General features: G+C 38.6%; 1 protein-coding gene across 3 annotated transcripts in view; it reads right to left on the bottom strand.

Annotated features, from left to right (window-relative positions):
• TMEM108 (transmembrane protein 108) overlaps positions 1-25,352 on the bottom strand; it is a 162,565-nt gene that overhangs the window by 95,656 nt on the left and 41,557 nt on the right. The window contains exon 1 of one of the 3 annotated variants that reach the window (XM_039381565.1): positions 13,084-13,166. The exons of the other annotated variants lie outside the window; for them this stretch is intronic. The gene's annotated coding sequence lies outside the window, so the exon portion shown is untranslated. Of the gene's footprint in view, positions 1-13,083; positions 13,167-25,352 lie in introns of those variants that run through there. 3 annotated transcript variants of the gene reach the window in all.

Below are 25,352 nucleotides of genomic sequence, written 5' to 3'. Positions count from 1 at the left end.
GCCCAGTCCACAGATCCAGCATTTCTGAAAACTGAACATGAGTGAGGACCAAAAGCTTTCAATCAGGTCAGAATGCCTCGCCTGCATATTTTGGTCGTGGCCCATTCTACTGTATTGAACAAGATCACATAATTAAGGAGAACATAGCTATCTCAGCTGCCAAAAAAATTAAAAAGCACTACATTCATTATTGCAACTTTGAATTGCACACATTTGTTTATGTCTATATGTAGCAGATGATGGCCATGTTTTCTGTTGGTCTTTTCTTCCCTATTTATACTAGCATGCCTCTACCAGTAAAAAAAGGTAATAAAATAGAAGAAAAAAGGAAAAAAAATTAATAAACACATATGGCATTTTCCCTTTTTCTTTTCAGTAAAAAAAAAAATCATAACAAATTTCCCATCAAAATATATGTTCAAGAATATTTCCATGTCAGTTTTGGATTGAATGTTTTGAACAAGTTCAAATCATAACATGTAAGTGTAGCGTAAGGATCTAATTTCACAATGACATGTTATAATAGACATATATAAGTACCTAAGATTGAAAGAAACATTTTATTATAGTTGAAAAAAGCATAGTAGGAAAACATAACCATCTTTTGAATTCTTAACCATTCAGTTTCAATGGTGCATTAATGTATTTAATAGTAACACATATTGTTAGTTTTTTTAACAGAGCATAAATTCCGAGAAAACCCAACACAGCTTATAATGATATTTTTAGCGAAAATATCAGTTGAGTAAACAAACATGAAAGGTTGGGTTTTTTTAAGACCTCCTCATGTGCTTTGCCAGATCCTCTTGCCCCCATAACAAAGCATTAATTCAGGGGCAATCCCAACTGAACTGTTTGCTAGTTCCCTGTGCTCGGCTATTTTAGAGCACACATTCATCTTGAAATGAAGTCTATCACTTCAAAGACAAAGTCTGTCTGAAGTAGCTTCTTCTATGAAATTATAACAACGTCAGCTCTAAGAATAGAGACACCTCTGGCAGATTTGGATAGATGGATGCATAAATGCATAATCGTATGGCACAGACAGTAAGATGATGTCTTGACCTACGTCCCCCTGGTTAAACCTCTTTTTAAGAGAGCCATTTACTACCTCCTTTATAATCAGACATTCAATATGGTAAGAAGAGAAGGGAGATGAAGTGCGCTCTGAAATATGACTGCTCTGCTTTGGAGGGCTGAACAACATAACACTGGAAAGTAGAAGAGTACACTGGCTTAGACTTGACATTTCATCCGAGAGTTTATTATAACCATGTCTAGAGACACCATTTATTTATCCTCAACTTTCAGCCCCAGGGTTTGATGTCAAAAGAAGAAGTGGCCTCAGAAAGGAGATTACCAACCAGTGACCCAGTCATTAACAGCAACTCCATTTATAGAAGAATATTTTGTACATCATTTTGAGACAGCAGGTGGGAATAAAATGAAAATTTTACATGGCATCAAACAGAAATATGGCTCCATAAAAATTCAGGTTTGGAGGAAGGTGGCAGAAATAGGCTCCAAATTATTCATTCTTGTCCATACAAGGTTACTGTAGTGCAAACACTGCATTTCATTTGAAAATGCATGTAGTGCTGTCTGATTCAATAGGAAGAGTTTCCAAGAAAATTAAATGTCAGAGCAGCATGGTTTATTGGTTTTACTCAATGTAAATTCACTTTTTACGCAACTCTGAATAATAATAATGCCCTGCTCTGTGTCAACGTGACATCTACAACTTCAGGCTTCGGAGATGGGGACTGAAGGCAAAAGAAGGAGAGCTAGGGTAAGATGACAGGGCAAGATGCTAACCTGGCACTGTCAGGGATTTAGCTCTACATGACAGGTCTGTAGCTTTAGAGAGGATTTAGCATGCCAATCACTGTGTGTCTTATTTTCCCTTTCACTTTGTGCAGCCAGCAAGACTGCTACTGGCTAAAGAACTCATCTTCCCTCCCTCAAAAGGTTCACTTGCTTATACAGAGGTGCAAGTAAGCCAGAAGGAAATGTATAAGAAAGAAAATGGGAAATCTGAAATAGCAGCATCTGAAAACACGTCATGCTGTCAAGTAAGATTATGTTGAGACACACAGTTTATTTTAATAGGTTAGTGAAAACTCTCATTTACTGCCTAGAACTGTGAAGTTCTTCCTCAGGCAAAACCCACTGACTCTGACAGGAGATTTCAGTACAGACACAGCACCTGGCTCAGGATTCATAAAGTAGTGCAAGCAAAGGCCATCATTTCAAGAAGGTCATTCTTTTTTTTTTTTTTTTTCCCTAGCAGAGCTAAACAGCATAGGCAAGGAAAGAATAAGACTGGACGTTTGATAGGTGGATTTAATACATAAACATCTGCCTAAATAACTCACTTCAGCTAAAATGCGATGAGGACAGTTTTAGGGGTGTTAGATATTCTTTTGTTACATTGCAACTGAGATGGGTGAAACCATGTTCTGAGTTGTCCAGTGCAAATCCAGAGTAATTCCAGTGACTCTTTCCCAATACAACGCGAATGAATATGAAAATGAACAGATGAAGGAAAATGGTGAAGAATGGCCTTGTGTAAAGTACTGAACAGCACAGGAGAGGTGGACACTGGATTATTACAGCAGGATTTTTGCAGGTACAGACTTCAGTGAGACTCCCCTCTCACTGTGAAAGCTAATAGAGCCTATTAGCCCATTTTGCATCTGAAAACCATCTCTTTATCTTTCTATCCCTCTTTTTTCCTACTAAAGAAAAGTCTTCCAGGGAAACAGAGACTGCCTTCTCCATGTCCTGCTTGATTGCACCACGGCTTTGCTTCTGTAGGCTGTAAAAAGTCAGGGAAAATGTGTTGCCGTTTTTGGGTGTAATGCACTTCTGAGCCATGAGTTCAGTCCTGCAAGGCTGGAAGACAGGAAATGCCCAGCTATGGGTATATTATATGACATGGTTCTCACCTCATCCCCAAATCAGCTCATACAATTGAGTAATGAGGCCAGCCAGGGACATAATGAAGGATCGTTTTCAAATAAAACTGCAGCTTCTCTCTGCTACAAGAGTCCCTGATCCTGTGTGCTAAGATTGCCACAACAGTTACAGACAATATGAATCAATATGCAGAAATGAGAGTCCTTTTGGTGCCTCTATCCCTGTAGTGCAAAAACTCTGCGCTGGCTACAGTATGGACACACTATGACAATCCAAATAATAAACTCACATACTTTGGTATTTAGCTTACTATCCAGCCTCACTCAGGGTAAGAGCAAGGACTGACCACACGCATTCAGAGAATCAAGGTCACAACAAGAAGGAACCTGCTGTTTGCTGTATCTCTGCCTCGCCACTGATGGCACTGGACAGTCCAACAAGACTGAGGTAAGGGCTTGGAAAACCACAATGGTTGTGCCTAAGGCACTCAAAAGCTGCCCTGGAGAACTGGATTCTCTCTCTGTCTCAGTGCCTAATGCCAAGAAAGTCACAAAACCCAAACTCTGAGCAGGCGGTCATTAATTGCATCTTCTTTGTTTGCTTAGAGCAGAGCAGAGAACACCTGCGCTCTGAACTGTGGAAGTGTGGAACTATTCCAACTGTGATGGACTCAGCAAAAGGCAACTTCAGAACAAAGGAAGGGCGATCAAATGCTATTTCTGGAAAATTGGGGATGAATATCTCTAGCTGGGCATCTAAATTAAATGTCCCTTGTTGACGTTATGATTGTGTGCATCATTTTCCCTGGTGTATAATGTCATCTCACCTTATCGGTACATTGTGAAGATAAATTCATTAATGTTTGTAAAGTACTCGGATGCCACAATAATGAGAGCCGCAGAAGTGCTCCCCAGGAAATTAATAACTCTGGTTTCAAAGCTGGATCTGAATGATGTACAGCTACAGGAGGAAGAGGTGACACAGTGAACTACTATGATAAAATAAAATATTGATTCATCTGAACAGTGTTGACTGAAATCTCTCCTTATTTAAGAGAGCTTTGCTCTGTTTGCTCCGTACCCTTAACAGGCTTTTAAGTGTAACTTACACAGTTAAAAAAGAAAAAAAAGGAAAACTATAAAAAAGACCCCAACTCAGAAACTGTATAACACAGCCCTACTGACACCCACACAATCCTCCAGAGAACTGGAGCCTCTAGGTGCTGAACCCATATTTTAACCCTTTGCCTACTAACACTTGACCTTGTCTTGCTGCTAGTCTGGTCTCTTTTGCCAGAATCCTGTTCATTTCTCTCCTGTATATTGCTTCTATCCCTTCTTAAAAGTCCCTTCCACTCCTCACATCCCTCTGCTCCTCCTCTCTCTGTGTCAGTATTTGCCCCACTCCTAGTTTTTTTCTGTATAGAGACCATACCCCAGTGCTGCCCATTCCCAATCATTTCAATACCTGAGTCAACCACCTAGGCAATGGGCACAACCATAGTACCCCCCGTCTCAAGCCTACTCCCTACTGACAAAATCCTAGGACAGATGAACTGCAAATCTTAAAGAAACATATGGGCATAGGGATTTTTTAGACCAGAATGCAGTCGAATCTGACAGTTTTCTACTAAAATGAAAAAAACTTTAACCTTGACTTCCATTATAGAAATCCCTCTTACTTTTTGTCCTGCATCGTCCTCTCTCCCTGATAGATTTCAATTTCCTGATCTGTGATATGAAAGTCCCAGAAAGTAATACAAGATACTGTAACATGGAACATGATTGCCCATCCTCCTGTTTTGTTTTGGGTTTTTTTTCTCAGAGACTAAATTATTTTTACTGAAATGAAAAAAATACAGACTGAAATTTGAACAGAAATTTTCTGTGTTTGAAAATTTCATTTTGAATGGTAGCAAAATGGTTTTATTAGGTGAAGCATCAGGCAACCTTTACCATATTCAAGGTCAATATAGTCCTTGTCTATATTTTTCTGCATTTAGGAAGACTCTGATCAACAAAATCACAACAGAACTCGAGTCTTTGCAGGTAAACAATCAAACCATCAGGAAGGGTAAGTCCTGTAGATAAATGTGTCTGATTCTTCATATATTTCCCTCCAAATTATGTGAAAAAATCTGTTTTTTGCTGGACCATATGCAGAGAGGTGTATTACGACTTGCAGAATTTATCACTGCAGCATTCTTCAATTTCACTCATATTGGAAGTTAGGAATGCAAATCTTTAACTGAAAAATATTTAAAGACGTTAAAATAACATATGGAATACTTTTGCAATAAATGCATTAATTGTATGCAAACTGAATTAAGTCTTTTATTAGCATGTAATTAGGGGAATATTAATACATTATTTTAATTTGAAAAAATCATAAGTTAGAAGCTTGGAAACAGAAAGCTGCGTAATGGCAGCTTTAACATTAAGATGTCATTGTAAAAATGAATGTATATAATGAATGCAGGAAAATAGAAATATAAGTGTCTGATCTTTTCCTTGTTTCCTGTACATCTGCATTGGAGTTTGCCTATTGTTATTCAACTAGCTAATCATCATCTTTTGTGTGGCGTCACTGTGTTTTTACTCAGAGAGGCTAATCTGTGAAGACATCTGTTATTTGGTAGATAATAGGCCATTTCAACTCCCAAAGGCCTGCAAGGCATTTCTGAAGAAGGAGAAGTAGGTACATCTGTTCCCACCAGGTAGGACTACAACTGAGCATGCTGTAACACAGTAGAACAAAACTTTCACTTGCTATTCACCAGAAGGCTAAATGGACATGGAACAATGCAAACAAAGAGCAATTCTGGTGTTGTTTGTTAGGGCTTGGAGTGAGACTGACTTTATATAAACCATTTAATGTTTTCTTGAGAAAACAGTACATCTCATACTAAAGAACAGTGAGATTTGTCATAGTGATCGCAACTTCCTGGATCTATAAACCAGGCACAGTCACAAGAGCAGTGGTCCACTGAATCTGATGTTTTGTTGTTGGAAAAAGTCAGACATTTTGAGGGCAATGCAAATGTTTGATTATTCAATTGGAAAGAAAATCTTGTGTGTTGCCCCCTAATAACCTATCCATATGAACCAGTTCTCTCTGCATTCTACTGAAAATATACTACCTCTGCATTATCCATGAATCAGTTGCAGCTTTGAATAATCCTTCTTATCACAAATTCAGGAGAAACAGGACATATTTTTATCTTCAGAATGCCTAAGTAACCTAGCATACAGCAGCTGCATTCTGCAAGCTTCCATTCCTTACATCTTCATCACTCTGTCAAGTCTTTCCCATTGTGCTATGAATGCAGCTGAGACCCACACATTCAGATTTATCTTACCTAGTCCATTGTATTTACACTTTGCAGTGGTGCTATCCACAAACTGCACATTCAAGGAGTTCATGTAATTTCCCACTCCAGTTTCACCTACATGTGCATTTTGGAGAATCATTGCTTAAACAGGAGCTAAATTTTTGGCTTGGTTTTTTACTGCCTCAGCTCACAGGCCCAGAATACTGCAGTGACAGCAGAGTTGATGCAGTGTTGCCCCATTCTCTGATTTGTCAACTGCAGAAATGGAAAACTGAAGAGTGACATATGATGTTGACACTTTCTGCTGGTGTGTACAATTGAAAGTGTTGTTCAGTGAGACCAGTTACACATTTTTCCCCCCCCAATCTTTTTTCTATTTTTGAGGTTTCAGATATTTGCCCACTCTTTTTGAATGGAAAAAAAATGGCCTTTCAACTCTTTTCTCAGAAAAATAAGGCTCCACTCAGTTTGGTGGTTCAACCAGTTTATCCACAGCCTAGCTATATACTTTAACATGTAGATACCATCTACATATAAAGAAGTAATCTCCCCAGGGAGCCAAGAGCTTGCAATCCTAGGCAAGACAGATACACTCTACACTCTACACATCAGAGTAACATCTAAACAGCCTTTTGCAGATAAGGGCAAACATATTTTACTGAAGACGTGAGTTGACTGAAGGCAAAAGTGTGGTACCATGCTCTAGGGAATAAACCCAACCTCTTGAGAGAGCTCACTGGATCAAGCATAGCTAAGACAGCTACAGGGCTTCCCATTCAAGGTCGTAGGTTTGGAGTAGTTAAGATCAAAGAGAACTCAGACTGGTCTGCAAAACACCATCAAAGGACAATTAATAGGCAGGAAACCCTACTCTTAGTAACAGATTTCTCTGGAAAATATGAAGTAATAGCTCTGTGTGGAAAACAGACAGATCCTGGAAGAAATGCATTATACATTTAAGGCATAAAATGCTCTACAGATGAAGAAAGAAACTTTGGAAAGGACATAATAAAAAAACCCCCAACAACAGTAACAACATACAATACATTATCATCTAAAAGTTTTCAAGCAATGCTGAAAATATGGTTTATAGAGTTTTGACCTCATCAGTGGTTATTCCTCTCTATCAATGCAGAAACCACGCACATTAATTCTTGCTTTGTAAGACTCCATGGTGTCTGGAGGAAATATTCAGTTTAACAGCAGATTTGAGGCAAGGCTCATCTCCCCATATTTTAGCCATATAAAAATTAGGAATCTCATGTAAGCTATTTACATAAGCCCCTTTTTAACCTTAGCAAAGTTGGGATGAAGCCCTGTCTTAAAATAGGATGGCTCACTATGCACAGGTGGCCATCTCCTCTCACTGATGACATGGAAAGCCTTGGTGCCTTGCTCCAAGTGAACAGGACTGGTTTAGAGAGCAAAGATTTAGTGGAATAGATTTCAGCCTAACTGGTTAGTCCAAAATCAAATCTGGAACTTCAGCAGGGTTAGAAATAAAAAAAACCCCAAGTTTCTTTTCCAAGTGGGCATTGCAGTGGAACATATAGGTGAGATTCCTCCCCACAACATCTCTAGAGCAACTGCATGTAAAATATGCCACTCAGTCCTTGACACGGTATTGCTAAATAGATGCTAGCACTGAAGTAAATTCAGGCATAAAGCTCATCAAAGAGCAAGTGTAATTATCTACAATGAACAATTTTAATAGACGGTGGATAAATAATGTAAAGACACGTGAAGTACAGAGATGGCATAATCAAGGAAGAATCAAGACAAATAAAGAAAGACAAAATATAGAGAAATATCATACAGGATTTCACAGTACCCAGACTCATTCTGTTATGGAACAGTTTTCCAAAAAAAGTGGGGTGAGTAGAACCAGCATGTTATAAAATAGGTATGAAAAATACTTGGAAATATATTGCCAGACAGAATTACTTCACAGGAATTTGATGCTTGAATAGCCCATGTCCCTTTCTAGCTTCCATGCTTCTATTTTATCACAATCAGTTCAGTTCTGCACTTGCTTTTCAGTCCACAAGAAATATTAAAATGAAATCTGGAGACACAGCTTGAAATTGCAAACAATGATCAATTAGCATCTCTCACCATACAATTTATTACCTTTCTTTTTCATGGCCTTTGCTATGCCCTTAAGTGCCACACTGATTTACTGCAGTCTTCTACTTAATTATCTCTAGTGCTTTATTTCAGAAGTGGTACTATTCTTAGCTGTTGCTTTATCGGTAGTATTGCATTCACAAGGACCATTCCCTTGTCTGTTTCAAAGCTACAGCAGCACAACCAGATCCTAGTTTAGAAACAATGGATACATTTCAAGTACTTGGGAAACAAGATCCTGCTGCAAGTTACAGAAGGCAAACTCCAAAGTTAGTTTACACCAACAGGTCTAAGAAAACTAAAGCCAGCAAGCTGCCACTTCCTCTCTGGAAGGCTCTAGGATTATTCGTGAGACTGAGACAAGACAACATACCTGAGAAAGTAATTTCTTTCTGAGTCTCTAAGTCAACTATAGCACCCTGCCAGGAGGCTTTCACATATCTCACTCAGGTGCATAGGAACATGCAGGCTGGCATACATACATGAGGACATGGTGAAAGCCAGCTGTGAACACATTCAGATTGGAAATCAGGAGATAGTCAATAAGTAGCAGATATTTCAGACTGCAGTAGTGGAATAAAAACCCCTTAATTTTTTAAAATGAAGCTCAGTGGGTCTGTCAAAGGGAGGGTGATTGATACAGCAGTTGAGACAGAAGGGGACTGGATTCCAGGTCTGTGTTTCTCTGTTCAGGGAAAGGCTGTTTTGTTAAGGTCAAGCCAAGTAACAGCGGCTCTGAGATTTTGCTATTTGTGCTCCTACATAATAGCACTTCACAGTATATTCGAAATATAAGTAGAAAACTGCATGAATTAAAAGTGGAAGAGAAGGATATCTGAAATCTAAAGAGCAGATTCAAGTGCCTAACTCTTATTAATAAAAGCAATGTGCATGTTCAATGAGAGAGAGATTCCTGCAATCCAAACCCACCATCAACAATAGATTGTGATGTTTACTCTTAAAAATCCAACCCAGAACTGAATTAAAAGTTGCAGTCCAGAAATAAGGGTTGAATAGCCTCCCTAGCACATATATTGTTCATGCTTGAAAGTCAAGATTTGCCAAAAGGCAGGAAAACATTTCTGCAAGACATAATGAGAAAGACCTGTTGTACCATGGATGGAGGATACATGCTGACTACTGAACAAAAGCTGCTTGTTTACTACCAGACATTGCATAAGGAAGGGTAGCCAAGGTAATAGGATATATGCTTATGTAGAGGAGGAAACACAGCTAACAACAAAACAGCTTTGAAAGAAAATGTGATTTTGTCTACTCTCAGAATTCATGGCAAATACAATGCAATTTCTTAAATTATTCCTCATTTCCACATTCTTTATTTTTTGTGCCAATTGCTGGTCCTATCTCTAACAGGAAAGTGTCAGTGTCAAAAATGAGAGACATAGTATAACTGAAAATAAAAGTTAATTACTGTAGAAATTCAACTCCAGAGCTTTAATTAAAGCCTGACAAATGTATCATGGACCCCAGGCACCAGCGTGGAGTACACCCATTAGAGAGATTACTCCTCTTTCTATGGCCTCCCATGCTAACACAAAGGAAATATCAATCATGCCACAAAATGGCTTTTCCAAATCAAAGATGCTGGGAATTATTCTATTACCTTTCTCATAGATAATTTTCAGAGTTGCTGAGAGGGATTTTTATGCAAGAAAGCAGCATGTTAGCGTAAATTTTTGCTTAATTGCTAGGTTAATGTTAAATTGCAGCTTTTCTTTCAGGAAAAATGGCAGCTGGTGAGCCCCTTTCTATAAACCTACATTTCCTCTGCAGCTTCTCAATATGTAAGTAGGTACGTGAGAGACAAACAGCTTCAAAATGACATGTGATGAAAAGCAGCAGAGGATACTGAGATGCTTGCAGCAATCCTCTCATGGGGAAAAGTGCAGTGGACTCCATCTAGAATTCTTCAGCAAACCCATGAATGTTTTTGCTGCCGTCCATCACTAGCCTGCTGAGAAGAAATATTTCCACTGGAGTCTCCATTAAGAGTGGTTTGGGATGATACTGTCACAACGTGGACAGTATCATGCTCTAACCTTCTAGCCAACTGGTACCAGGGCATGGCTAAGAGTCAGAAGGGATTTCTTTTAGATACACTTTATTGCTCTAGCTGCAATTATTTCATTGTCTGCTGAGCACTCAGAAGCATTGAACAATCCTGACAAGCTAATATAGTAAGAAAGATGAATGGTTTTGCTTTTATTTGCTTAATATTTAAGGCTTTGGTTTGCAGGTGATCAAGAAGTAAAAGGAAAATATGCTCAAATATCAAGAGTTGTTTTGTTACTCCTTTTGCTGCTAAGATATTTAAATAAAGAACTTTCACAACCCAGGTTATCCCCCTCTTTGATCCTAAAGCAATAATCCCATATTTATGAGATTATTTTCGTTGCCATGGAAATTAACGATGTAAGAAATTCAGCATTATCATTTCTGTATAAGCAGGCAAGATGCAGTCCTCTTGAAAGACAAACATTTTCCTGACACCTCCCTCTTCCCCCACCATCCTACACATATAACAGGTCACAGCACAAGAACCAGAAGACACACAGCAGACCACATATGTCAAGATTCCTCATAGAGGTCAGACTCACAGTTCTGTTTTAATGTTAAGGGACTACTTTTAGGACTGTATCATAGTGCCACAGCAGACTTCATTTGTGGTACCATAAACTGACAAAAACTCGAGACAGCAATTTGTGGTAGTTCAGGATTACAGGACCTAACCCTACAATATAGTATGACTCTCCCCAAAAAATCCAACTTCAGATTACCAAAAGCACTTTGAGATACAGTCTCTTCTTTCTTTGCATATGCACCGAACAGCACCATAAGCTGTAAAGTGGGAACTGAGGGTTTCAGCAATGCAATCTCCACTCACATCCTACCACGAGATACTACTTACCAACACTGACTGGCAGACATCTCAGTCTTTAGTAAATCCACAAGCCGTCCAGGAACAAAAACACCCTCAAAACATCCTGCTGTTATGTCTTGCATATGCCAGTGGCTGATAAGCTATAGCACCCATGGCAAATTATAAGTTACTGCTCAATAAAGTATTGGTCTAAACATCTTACTTTGTAAATTTACTCTTGGCTCTTAAAGTTGTTGTTATGGAGAAAAAGGATGGAAAGCTAGGATTCAGGAGATTGCACTTTCATGCAAACATCCAGCAAGATCCCAGGCATATCCAGTGAGTTTGACCTACACACACATACGAGCCAGTAAAAGAATTTGCACAAAGCTCCCTCAAAATGCCCCAAAGCACTCAGATCAACTCCCTGTTCTGGTAAGTTCACCCTTCACAGTGATCCAAGTGCTTGTGCCAGGGCTGGGGATAAAATTGAATTCCTTCTTCCACTCCTTTCGCGCTAAATCCTTAATGCATTCCCCTCCCAGGCTCAGAACGGTGTGAATAAAGTAACAATCACACAACAATATTGTCTACATATTTTTGTTTATACATCTGTTTTAATAACAAGATATTTCTAAAGGGCAGCCACAGAAATCATGGGATTTCAAAACCCATACAATATATGATCCAAGTAACAAAGTGAATTTCTTTAGTCTCCTTTGCTATTCTCTCAGGTCTAACCTAGAGAGACCAAGAGAAGTAAAACTCCACGTCTCTTCAGTTCTTAGATGCATTTACAAGAAAACAACGTTTCAAGCCAACTGAGATGATGATTGTTATGATGTGGACATCTGTTTGCTGAGACTGGCACATTTGTTTCCTTACAAATGAAAGGGCTGAGGGAAGAAGCCAGTTTTTAATCATCTTTATGGATTTAATCTGACAGTAATACTCAAGAAAAATAAAAATGACACAATCTACATTCTGCTATTATTTTATAATTTTGGTGGTACAAAAAATGGTTTAGCTACAGAGAATTTCTCTCTTGAAGTAGGAAACAGTTTCTTGACCAAGGTTTCTATTATTTCATTTTTTATTGAAAGTAGAATAATTTTATAACACCACTCCTAAGGCAAAACAGGGAGCTTATGTTGAGCAATAATTCCTATTTATGTTCCTATTTATGTATCAATATCATACTTATTCAGTTTTCTGACCATTCGCCATGAGCATACACAGAACACTACCTGTCACCCTTCTATTATGGGTGTAAATTGTACCTGGCTCTTGTAGATACTTTAAGCCAGTTACTGGAGTAGAGATGATGTTTGAACTGAGTGGATACATACACACATTTACTTTTCTCCCTCACAATTTTCTTCTTTACTAGTATGTTTCTTCCTGTTCTTTCAAGAAAAATCTTGCAAGCTCCAATTCAGACAAATTATTGAACAGCAGCTAAGAAACCTACAGTTAACAGGTTCATGTAGATTGACCATCACAGACGATCTACAGCAGCTACAGCAAAGGCCACCCATTTCTGGAACTAAGGGGATACTACCATTCACTAGCAACAGCAGACAAACTCATGTCCTCCTGTACAACCACCACTGGAATTAACTCTACCGAGTTATAAAAGGGTGCTGCAGATCTCTCTGTCCACATGGATGGACACAGATGAGAATAACTCTACACTGCTGCCATATTACTTAGGTTTCCCTCTTTGTTGACCAGGTGCTGAGCTGCTCACCACACATCATCAAAAACAACATCTCTCTCCCTTTTCTAAGTAAAAGCTGTTTGGCAAAACAGAAGCCCCACGTACCTGAGGTTGTCAAACCACAGCTATTCCCAGGAGCTGAATTCACAAGATGCAAAGAATTTATTTGAAGTGGTCAAATTGTTTTCCTGAAATGAAAAGAGCATTAATGCTCAGAGAAGACACGTTTGTCTGTGTTTACAAATGTTCCCCCAGTCAAGCTGTAATACCTGAACATGAATACGCTGCAATTCTGGTAAGAAATAGAAAGATTAATGTATTTTAAGTCCAGAGGGAAATCCCTCCAGACATTGTTTTTGAAAAGCTTAGAAATCAGCTTTTTTTTTCCCTGTGGTTGCCACTATTCCTTAGCAACAAAGCAAGTCTGCTGAACATGGCTCTGCTGTAACACATTCCAGAAATAACTAGCAGGGCTGGCATTGTTTGGACTAACAGGGGAAAACTAATCGGGTCATTTGCTGTGTGCTGGTGCTCTCCACCTGCTGACCACCTGCGCGTCCCCAGGACAATCCAAGAAATATCCACATACGCTCACATGTACGTGTGTGTGTGTACCTAAATATACATACACGTATTTGAAGAGTGTTTATAAGGGAAGATTTTTCACAACTGTCATGTAGGGGGTGGAGACAAAGACGCAGCAGGACAAAATAAAGGCTTTGCTCTGTCTCTAACAGAAGGCAGTCAGAATCCTACTGAAGCCTCAAGCGCCTTTCCCTCCCACCCAAGAGCTCCAAAATGGTCAGGAAGAACCTATATTCTTGTCCTCCAGACAGCACGAGAACCACCCTCTCCCCCAAGCCGCGAACTCCACTCTCCACAAATGGAGACAATGCAGAGAGGAGCTCACGTTGTGTTCCCACATTTCTCCATCTTTATAACAGTGTGGAACGTAGCAACTCCAAAAATCTATATGCTAATGCTAAAGCTCCCTTGTTGCAGCGTGGAGTGTTTGGAGACTTTTCTCCCCACTTTTCAGGTCTTGACAGTGAGACGGGGTTCCAAACCAGAACATATTGTAGTATTCTACATATTTGAACTAAACCACCATGTTTTCCTCATGAAGGACACATCTGTTAAATAAAGAGCTTCTTGCAATCCAGTATCAAGAGCAGGATTTTTTCTCAGTTAAGCAAATTGTCAACATCTTGAATATTTTTCTGTTCCACACTGGGGTAAGGAATTTACACTTAAAATTTTCATGGGCAAAAAAACTCAAACAAAAACCAACAAATCAACCAACCAAACAAAAAACTAAACCAAAACAACAACAAAAAAACCCAACCCAAAACTCCCTAAACAATACCTCATCCGGGTTGTAGAAAAAAACCAGCTCAAATTGTTATTGTGTCTGATTCAACCAGGAACTTGAACCTATAGCTCCAGCTTCTCACAACGAGTGTCTAAATCAAGAGGACATTACATATCCTGGAGAGGGACATTCTTTGTCTTGTGACAGAAACTTAATTTTGGACTTGAAAAAAAAAGATTAGGTAAAATGGCTATGCTTTAGTAAAACAGTACTTTCCTTTCAATGTGAAAGTATTTTCTGACAAAAGTTTGTTGCACTTTGAACATCAAGGCTTGCTTTAATTTATATCTAAGAGGTCAAAGACAAAATGACATCAGTGGCAACTGCTTTGCCATCAAGTAACTGTATGAAAACTGTAACACTAGACTAGCAAAGAAGCAGGGACAGGAACTGAGAAAACATGCCCAAAAATCAAGAGAACTTAGCCAGGCCCAGACGATGCTTCATTTGTTCTAGCTAAGGCACGATATGAGGATTTTCTCTCCGTGTTTTCAATGCTGTCTGTGCTGCTGCTAACATGCTACCTTTACATTGAACGGTACCATGGCACACTGAATTCAAGGTCAAAAAAAGGAAGAAAATTTAGCAGATTAGGACTTATTTTGATTTGATTTTTAAAGACATGGGATAAATGGTTTTCTCTTACCTTCAGCCCAATGGAAGTGACTGGAAAGCAAAAAGAAGCATAGATCACATCTATGAAAAGTTCAATACACCTGTCACTGCCAGCCAGAAGCTCTGAAGCTTTCCTTGCTGCTCTGACACACACTTCATCGCTGAGACAACAGCCTCCAGCATGATCGTGCCTCCAGGGCAGAGGCACGCAACTAAAACACGGCGCAGGCACAGCGTGTTGGATGCCCACAGGCTCAGGTGCACCCTAAATTGGCAGCCATGAACCAGTTAACAAATTAATCACCTTATAAATTAAAAGCTAGCTGTTAAAATCTCCTCTTTTGACAGCCTTCAATTACAAAGACTTGATCTATTCACACACGAATTAAGCATAAAAATCTGACTTTCAACTGCTAATTAGTTGTAGAAGATAAAGTTACATTTATGTTATGGAATATTATACCTTCCATTGTTATATTATAACAATACCTTAATTGTTATTTACTCCCACTGGTTTAAAAGCACCAGTTGAGAACTAGCAATGTTAAATACATTTTTGTAAGACAGAAAAAAAAAATGGAAGTCAAGATTCAGGCAACTCTTTGGAAGAAAAAACACAGTAAAATAATATATCAATTCTTTGGTCAAAATCAATGTACGTCTACCAAAGTCAATGGAGCCACATTGACTTTTACACATGCTGGAAATCCTCCCCAGTATTGTTTACACCCAATAAAGACAAATCAAGCAAAAAGCGCTTGCAAGTGGCACTAGCAATGACAGAAGGAGATAAAAAGGGGTCAGCAAGGGGCGAAGAAAGGGAAAAGAAGGAAGCTAAAAAACTTTTTTATTTAAAAAGAAGAAAATATTCCGCTAAGAATTTAACCTTTTGGTGACCTTTTCTTAATTGAAGCTTTGCCAGTTAGTACCAAAAGGCAATAACCGCCATGGTGAAAGAACCATTTACATACTTCCCCGTATCACATGGAGGGTTATTAACATAAGTAGCATTAATATCTCCTAAAGCCTACTTTTCTGGTCTGACGATTTACTCCTTGGCTTGTGTATTTAACTAAGCTGGTGCTCAGCACTCCCCTCCCAGTGAATAAAAGTCAAAGCCCTGCAAACCGGACTGTTTATTGTCTTAATCTGTGCTATTTTTTGTACGTGTGCTAATTATAGAAATAAACACACATTATATGTCAAGGAAATATAAAGAATACATTGGATCAGTTTCGGTTCTTACCAACACAGCATTTGTATGGGTTTTAATTTGCTTCAACTGATTTAGAGATTCACGAGATGAAATTCAGGTTCTTGAATAGCTTCCACAAAGAGGAACACAATTCCTTCTAATGCAATATGACGGTTTTTCAATGAAAATCAGTATTTTGCTTAAATGATCCTTTTCAGTAACACTAAACTGTAATATACACTAGCATAGAATCTCAGAAGATTTGATACTATCAAATTACTGAGTACATTAAATGCTAAAAAGCTATCAAGAGATGAAAATGACTCAATGTTTTAGTTTCTTTTTCATGCCATTGAACTGGAGTAGTGCTTCAATTCATTTTTCCAAAGCTTACATATATATCCAGAGAAGCCTGAGGCCAAATTTTGTCACTTACAAAATCTCTGGTATAATTGTCATTCATTTCAAGAGGATCAGATTTTGGATTTACATAATTTTTAGGTCTAAAATACTATTTCTGTTTACAACAAAGTCAGTGGGGAATGTACTTATGGCAGACTTGGGTTTTATATATGAATCAGATTATTAAATGGACATCACAACAAGAAATACAAGATTATGCCTCCCTTTTCCATTTTATGAGTTATAACAATTGAGGTCATGAAAATCTGACCTGTTTGAAATACTTCCTTTGGGTACGGTTTCAGTGAAGAACGGACTATTGCAATCCATCTCTTTCTTTCATAATCTAAGGTAACAATCAGAAATCAACTAACATCTTTTCTTTCTTCTTAAAGGATGGCTACCAAAATTCTAAGTACATTTATTAAAAATGGAAAGCTAGTGCCTGTCAATTTGAGAAAATGGATCAAGTGCTTAACAGGTTACATTTAACCTGGAATACAAGAGCCATGAAAGTGTCTCAACTGAACACAAAGGAGATTTTAAAACTAATGGAAATGTAATCAGCGTGCTTTTTTATCCTGCAGGATTCTGTTATATTGCTCCAGACTGCTCCTGCTATCTGCTGTCTCGAAAGCTCAATCTTCTCAAGCAAAAGCTTTGATCTACATGTTCATTGCTAAGTAGTTTCAAGTATTAAAGAATTAATAACCATGCAGTGTATTTCCTCTCCCCTAATTCTGCATGCTGTATGGCTCTTCAGAAAACCAAACATTATCTGTCAGACAAATGGCACCACGGTTATTTGGAACATTTAATTTGGTGGTTTTCTAGCAATTCAGTAGTATTTTCAATTATAGTAATGTAATACTGAAAATACTGATATTGTTTGCTACCACAGACAATTTTCTGGTACAGCATGAAAGAAATGAAGCCCACCCAAGTTGTCCTGGCAAGAGTAAAATGGACTGCTTACTACCCAGCCCACATAGTGGAAATAAGCTGCAACTCCAATCTTTTGTTCAGCTGTTATGGGGCATCTTCTGAACCTTCAAAGCCTCCACACGTGTGTTCTGTCAATCATTTAACAACTACATAACTACAATAATCTCTCCTGTTTCATCCAGACAGTAGAAGTAAACATTGCTACTTAGAAATATTCTGTACTGTATTCAGCAATTTTTAATTAACTGCATGTGAAAAGAAGCAGTAGTAATTGCTCTTCCATCCCTAAAAGATCCTGGGCAGCATTTCATCACAACACTGACAAAGTTAAATGAATAGTGGAGTTCATATGGATCATCCAGCTCCAAAGGACCAAGGTTACCGTAGAAAGCATTCCTACCTGGGCAACTGGGAAACTGCTGGTGTCTGAGAAGGTGATCTCACCCTGCCCTGGTGTAACTACTTAGGGGCTGCTGAGAAAATCACCACCACCATCTCCATCAAGATAGGTTTTGAAATGGAGTCCTCCACACAGAAGTAGAGGTACATGAAGACTTGAGCCGAACTCCATGGAGTGAGTTGCTTTACACAGCTTGGTAGTCCCAGGCTACATCTATTAAGCAGGTAGTGTAGCCCAACAGGAATAGTTCTGTATGAAAAACAGTGGTGCTAAAGGTCCAGCAACCACTTCATATATGTTTCAGGGTGGCTTACTTGCGTCTAGCTTTACTGTATGGATGGAATAAGAACAAACACTTGGATATGGAGGTGCATGTTCCGCTTTAATTTTATCCAAAAGCAGCCCAAGTTCATAAGCATCAGGACTGCCGTGAACGAAAGCATAAGTGCAGACAATTGCAGGGATTCTCATCCAAAGCAGATTCCTAAACCAAACTTGAAGGCTAGTACAGATGTACCTTCCACTGTCTGGCTTTCTTTTTCAATGGGGTTGATCACTGAAAACACAGATGTGAGGTGACAACAGAAGCACAGCCAAGAAAGATGTTTATAGCAGGGTTGGAGTGGGTGCTATTTCAGCTTCCACCTCAACAGAGGTAAGATTGCTGAGTTTGTGCAATGACTGACACTTCCAGGTGCACCACGAAAATGGAAATTTTCCCCAAATTTACTCTTTATGTACCCCCATAACCATAAATAAACTTAGGTAATTGTACTAGCTACTGAGCAGGGAGCTGTAGAGCCTGCCAAGCAACCAACACAGCATGCAGTGATTGCTGCCGCTGGCTACAGAATAGCTGCAACTGTTCTCTCCTTTATTTTTCAGTCATAGCCAAGGGACATATACAGTGCTTACAATGTACATTACTATTGGGAAAAAAAATAAATTCCTGTCATATTCAAAGGATGAAAAGCAGAATATATAAGAACAAATAACAGAAAGAGCTACTTTAATATAGCCTTTGAATTTCTTATGCAAAAGCAATATGCCCTATCCTGCAGCTCTTGATACCCTTCCTAAGCCACTAACACAAGAATAAGAAGACTGGACCTCAGGATATATATGCAATTAAATATAAACTCTTAAAAACATTGTCGTAGAGGATGCTAGGAGGAATGGTTAATAGCACAGCAGTGACACATGGATGATGTAAATAACCCAGCTATTTAACTGCCTGATCATAACTTGCTGGGGCATGAATCCACTGCTAAATACCTGTTTTTTTTTCTGTCAGCCACCCTTTATAATAGTTATCCTTGACCTTTATATATCAAAATGCGAGCTATTTTACTGACTTGTCTAATGTCAACTTTAAAGCTCTCAAAGACAAAACTCCTTTCCAAAGAAGCTAGCATGAATATTTTCACTTTTGAAAATATTCTATCCTTTCGTTAAGTGACAATTATACATATATATGTATAATTTCAACAAAATAAATATGGAAATAGGCAAAACAAAAAGTCTTTAGACGGTACATACAGGTAATCCATTTGAGACCCTCTAGATTTTTCTAGGATTGGCTGTGGCTTCAGTCACAAGCTGTAATGCTGGCTCAGGATGTAATTAAAGGCTTAATCTCTTCCTAGTCATCTGGGCAGTTGTAATGAAATATGCCAGTTACTCCCTACTCTTGTTTTGGAAAAATGCCCAGCAGATTACAACAGCAACAAAATTAAATTACCCATTCTGTAAGTCCACTTCACAGCATACTCATATTGCCCTTTACCAGTCCTGCATTAAAGCAAGAAATAATAAACCAAAACAGTTTTCCCTGTTTTTCAGAATTCATTACCCTTCAGGAAAAAGAGAAAAATCTTCCTGAGGACTCAGTATGTCACTTTGCTTTTCTAACACGTTGCTTCACACTTTTGTTGGGACACAGCTTTCTGCAGTGCTAGGAGGAACACATTTTAGCTTTACACGTTAGTGACTAAGCAATAGTAACTGCAGACTCTTATCCATAAAAAAATAACAAGAGTATAAAATATTCTTAGAAGCCAGATATCACTCCCCAATTACACTCTTATACCGTCTGGTTTTGACCATACTGTCAGCTCTTTTTCCTATCCCTTCTTTCCTGTTCAATGTACTGCAGGTGCCAGTGACAAGCCTGAGTCGCATTTGAGTAAAAATGAGGCTGAAATAAAATTAAAGTAACAGGTCAAAACTGACAAAGTGAGTGAGGAAAAGGTAAACAGCAGTAGTCTGCTGGCTTCTGAAACTGTTCAACAGCTCATCTGAACCCAGGAAAGTCACATCTTACACACAAACGTAAGTGCTTTTACTGGCCTAGACTAAAAAGTTTGCAGTCATGTCCTGCTGTGATAGATCTGGCAAGGCCAAGAGTCCCATCAATACCAAATGCTGCGACTGCCTCAACAAAGAATCCCCACCTCTCTGAAGCATCACAGCGAAGATTCACCTCTTTTTAAGCTAACCAGAATGCATGGTTTTTGGCACCACTGATGCTCTCTGAATAGATGCAGGAGATGAATCTTGGTGTTCTTAGTGTAAAAGAGTCCGTGGGTTAGGCCAAAATTTAGGTGCATATTGAAAATCCATTCTGCACTAACACAACACTAACACTGCCTTTCTTCCAGTAACTCCACAAACAGAATAAGTGAGCTATACGCAGCTGGTTTTATTAAGAAAAGCTGGAAGACAATCATAAATGCAATAAAAATCCAAATACTAGTGGTATTGATTAAGTATATTTATGGAGCAGGGGGGTTTGCATTGTTTGTGATCCTGGGAAAAGAGGATGTACAATATCATTTGTTATTTTAAGGATTGAACTTAATGACCATTTCATTTTTTATATTCTTCATTAAGGACTAAATTATGCTTTCAATTAGCTTAAGAGAATTATGAAATAAAATTGTTTCCTTTGTTCCGGATTTACAAAAGATCAGAAAACACAGTTTCAAAAACTGTTCTAATAACACACACATTTATGCAGTAACAGGCTCATGTAAAGCCCTTGCTCGAAATACTTCAACTCTTCAGAGGACAACATGGGGAGACACATAGCATTTGTACTCTAATCTAGAACAGCTACTTCTCACAGCCCATCCTCAGTGCCGTTACAAAGTGCCAGAGTGGAGGGAAGTGAATAAAAAACAAATGGACCTGTATTTCTGTTGTGAACCATTCACACAGGACAAGCTTTTCAGCAATGCTCAACTCACACAGCACTCAAGACACGTACTACACTATACCAAAAACTCCAGAATCAAATGAAAAATTTACTCCAGGGCTTCATCTGTTAACAAATCATCATACATATATACATTCTAAGTCTGGTTTTTCCCCCTTTCACAAAGCTATTACAAGAAACTTTAGACAGCACCGTGTTTGCAGAGTTGAATCCCATGGCACGATTTTAAACAGCAGAACAAAACCCTAGTGTTTACATTTAGATCTTAGTAGATGCTTTTATGTGACAAAGATGCCCAAGCTAGATGACTCATTTCTTATAAAAGTAGACAAACATGAATACTCACATATTGAGACAACAATCATTAAGCATATACCAAGATACAGAAACCAAACAAATGCCTTAATGAGAATGGGAATTACCCTTTCTTTTGTGGCTTTTTATTCTACTCCTGCTCAGCCTCCACCAAAATGACTTTGATGATGCTATTAAAAATCACAGGTTCTTACAGAAAATGGGCTCAGAATGTCTCAAGGCAGCTATTCCATCTCCTGTAGTAAGGGCCAAATTGTCTTACTGCAAAATGGTTGCTTCTACAACCAATAAAAGTGACTGTGGGGCTGATGCAACAAACAGCAGTTTTGCAGAAGCTTCCAAGCAATTCATGTTTAATTTAAGAATTTGGACAGCACATGTGACACTTGATTAAATCTGAATTTCCAAATTAAACAATCTAAAGAGCATTAAATTAATAACAGCATTATATCTTGCCACTGACATAACAACTCCCAGTGCCTCCCTGGGTGTTGTTAGGCACCAGCAATTGATCAGAAGTCCTGACAAAGCTCAGAGACAACTCTCCCCAGACTGATTAAATGCAGGTGCTTTTTACATCTTGTTTTCAGAGTCTGCACAAGCCTACCGTGCATCACAGCTGAGACCCATTGCACTACTCTTCTGCAGAGCATTCTAAATAACCTCACCAATCACTCCAGAGGCAAAGGTGTTCAGCTTTGGTTTTCGATTCCTGACACTCTGCCCCAGCTGAATTTTGCATTTTTCTCATATGCAACTAACTATTTGAAAACGTATGCAACTGTTCAAAAAGGCAACGTCTAGCAGCAGATGTCCAGTGTTTCAAATGATACAATGCTCAAGCCGGAGCTGGGGAGGCCAACAGACAGGTGTTCCTACTCCTCTGTGCTGCCAAGTCTGCCCCATTAACGCAACGAGGCTGAAGGCCATCAGTGCAACAGTCAAAACTTAATTGCCAAATGTGCCTCTGTTCTAAATAACTCTCACCAGCTGGTTACTACTTATCCCCTGATGGTGTCTGGGCACCTTCTCTCCAAAAAAGCAATCAAGCTCTTCTGATGTTGCGTGAAAAGCCAAGTCTCTTCCTTCCTGGAATCATAAACACATGATCCACCTACAAAAAGTTCACAGAGCACCAAAAAGAAATGCTCAACAACTCATTTTTCCATGCTGGGCTGACATTTTGCTTTTTTATCAGGAAATCTTTCCCGTGAAGCAGAAGCAACATTACTGCCTTCCTCATCTGCCCCTGCAACTGCCAAATGACATCCCACCAAATTCCTCCCTTCTGGAAGCTGGGTGCAGCTCCATGGAGAAAAGTGCAGAAAGTAGTCCAAGGCATGACTTTTCATGGTCCTACTACTGCTTCTGCAAATGTGTTTATCTGACTTATAACCAAAGGATGATAAGCCATGTTTTATCAACTTCCTCAAATTGAGTGAAGCTTCTTCAAAAACAAAAAGGTTTTGGTTTTTTTTTTTGCTGTTAGGCTTGGTCATCTTAAAGGTCTTTCCCCACGTAAATTATTCTACAATTCTGAGGTTTTTTAAGGGAACTTATGGGTTTAACTGTGCTTTTGCAACTCTGCTGAAGTTTCTTTCTCCGTAGGAAAAAAAAATACCTGGGCATGGGCTCAATTTAAAAATCAGCATTTGAGTTTGCTGCATATTTCTGGGAGGGACTTGGCTAAAAACATTCAGTCCTGAGTTAGGGAACAGTAAGTGCCAGTGCATGAATGCAGAAAAGTGATCTAGGAGTGTAAACACCAAACCTTGGTCACATACACAACTTTTCTTACTAGGAACTTAAACACACACTTCACCTGTTTTGTTCTTTCTTATCCAAGCATCCAGACTAACCTTGAGTGATGAAAAGAGATATTCCAAGTATGAAGTAGTGCTCTGAATCAAAGTAGAAGCAACTCTTACATTTTTAGCAGTGTTGCTAAGATATCTGTAAATTGTTAAGAGGGGGAAAAGAAAAGCTAATTTATTTTTATGATCTCTGTTTGCACCTTACTCACACAGTGCTTTATCTCATCTAACAGAAGAATGCTACTTAGCTTCCAGCCTCTCAGAGGTATGCTTGAATTTTGTTTAGAAATCACAAGGCAGGAGGATTGTCTTTTTATCAGAGTAGTGTATTGGGACTCAAGAAAGATGGGCTCCCTCCCTACACTAACATAAATTCTTTTTGACATTTGGCAAAATGCTTTATTCCTCCATACTTCAGAAAAGACTGTTACTGTTCTGTCATCCTGTGTGAATAGCGAAACCCCATCTGAAAAAGAGAGATACCATTTCCTTTTTGCTACCCATAGTCTTGCCTGCATATACCACAGTCTCTGCAGGATTGTGACTTTTCCCCACTATGGGTTTATACAGTGTCTGCGATACAATAAGGCTCTAGTACAGCTCAAAACCTCTAGACACTACTGGAATACTAATATTAGTTCAACTCTTACCAGTGAGAAGCCAAAATTATTGAGGGAAAGTAATCTGTGAAAGCTTCAAAATCCAGTCCTGCAGTCCTTGTACTGACAAAACTCTTCCTGCTACCAAGATGTCAGGCTTCAGTCATAAATAATATTTTATTTATTTATTATTGTTATATAATAATTATATGATATTACAAATATATGTTTATATATAAATATATAAAATCATATAATATTATTTATTATTATATAATATTTATTATTATAAATAAATTTTATTAACCAAGCTGGTAATGCCTTTTCAGTAACAAATGTAGAGGTGGAGCCTCTGGAAACACATCTGTGACAATAAAGGGATCTAAAACCCTACCTGACTGACAAATTCAGGTTTTTCATTATTCAAAGCAGAGGATTCCATATGAAGGCAACTGCAAAGGAGAGAGCTTAATTTATCCCACTTTAAGATTCAAATTGTTCAGAGCTAGACTATCACTGATTTAACTCCACTCTACAAGATATCATGGCCTATGATTTAATTGGCCAATTACTTATCCCTGATGAGAAATTGGTGAGAATGCTGTGCCTCATACATGAAGCGGTGGTTGTAGTAAGGGATAAAATGTGCAAGTCTAAATCAGAGCATTTTATCAATCATTTGCAAAGATGACAGCTTTAATGGGTTTGGAATGATGAATATATTGGCATTTCATTATTTGTCACAAACTAATAGAAAGCCCTATTAAAGTTATGTAAATTCTTTGTCCAGCATAAACAAATGATGATTCATATTCATACTTACTCCGGGAGGAATAAAACATATACATTACTTCATTAGTTGGTTGGGGTTTTTAGCTAATACTTCACACACAGCATGGGGAAATTTATTTCTGTAAAGGCCCAACTACACTTCCCATTTTTTTGCTCAATGTGCTCAGGAAAATCAGATTTCCCCTAGACTTGAAAGTCAAGCCATGATCAAGATGCTGCTATTTGCAGCACACAATGAGCTCTTTGTCCATCATCATTCTCTGGGTACCTGGAACATGGGGACAAATTTGTTGATGTCTGAATGAAAAGCCTCAGGGATGACTGCTAAACAGAGAAAATGCACATTTTGCAAGGAAGAAAAGCATGCTTCAGTTTTGATGCCACTTTCTGTCAGTTCATCCTGCCCCCAAAAGATGCAGTTCAGATAGTGGTTATCGCACAGGTACTTCTAGTGTGCTTAAAGGCCTCATACAGGACCACTGCACAGGAATAAGCTGGGTGAAGCCCACATTTGCTGTGTATAAGTGGGAGATGCAGGTGACAAGACCACCAACAGAAAGAAACATATGTGTCCACAAATGAACAGTCATGCACTATAACATACCCTTTGGAGCACTATGTTCATCCAGTACGTGCTGACACTCTTCATGGCAAAACGTATTTTGCTCCATACACTCTAAACCCCTTTGTTCTCATTTCTGTGTCCAT

This window comes from Pipra filicauda, unplaced genomic scaffold, assembly GCF_003945595.2.
Source record: "Pipra filicauda isolate LSUMZ 115617 unplaced genomic scaffold, ASM394559v2 scaffold231_size1239837_pilon, whole genome shotgun sequence".
In the NCBI taxonomy this organism is placed as follows: Eukaryota; Metazoa; Chordata; class Aves; order Passeriformes; family Pipridae; genus Pipra; species Pipra filicauda.
The sequence above is the reverse complement of the archived record's forward strand: the minus strand, read 5'-3'. Positions and strand labels throughout refer to the sequence as shown.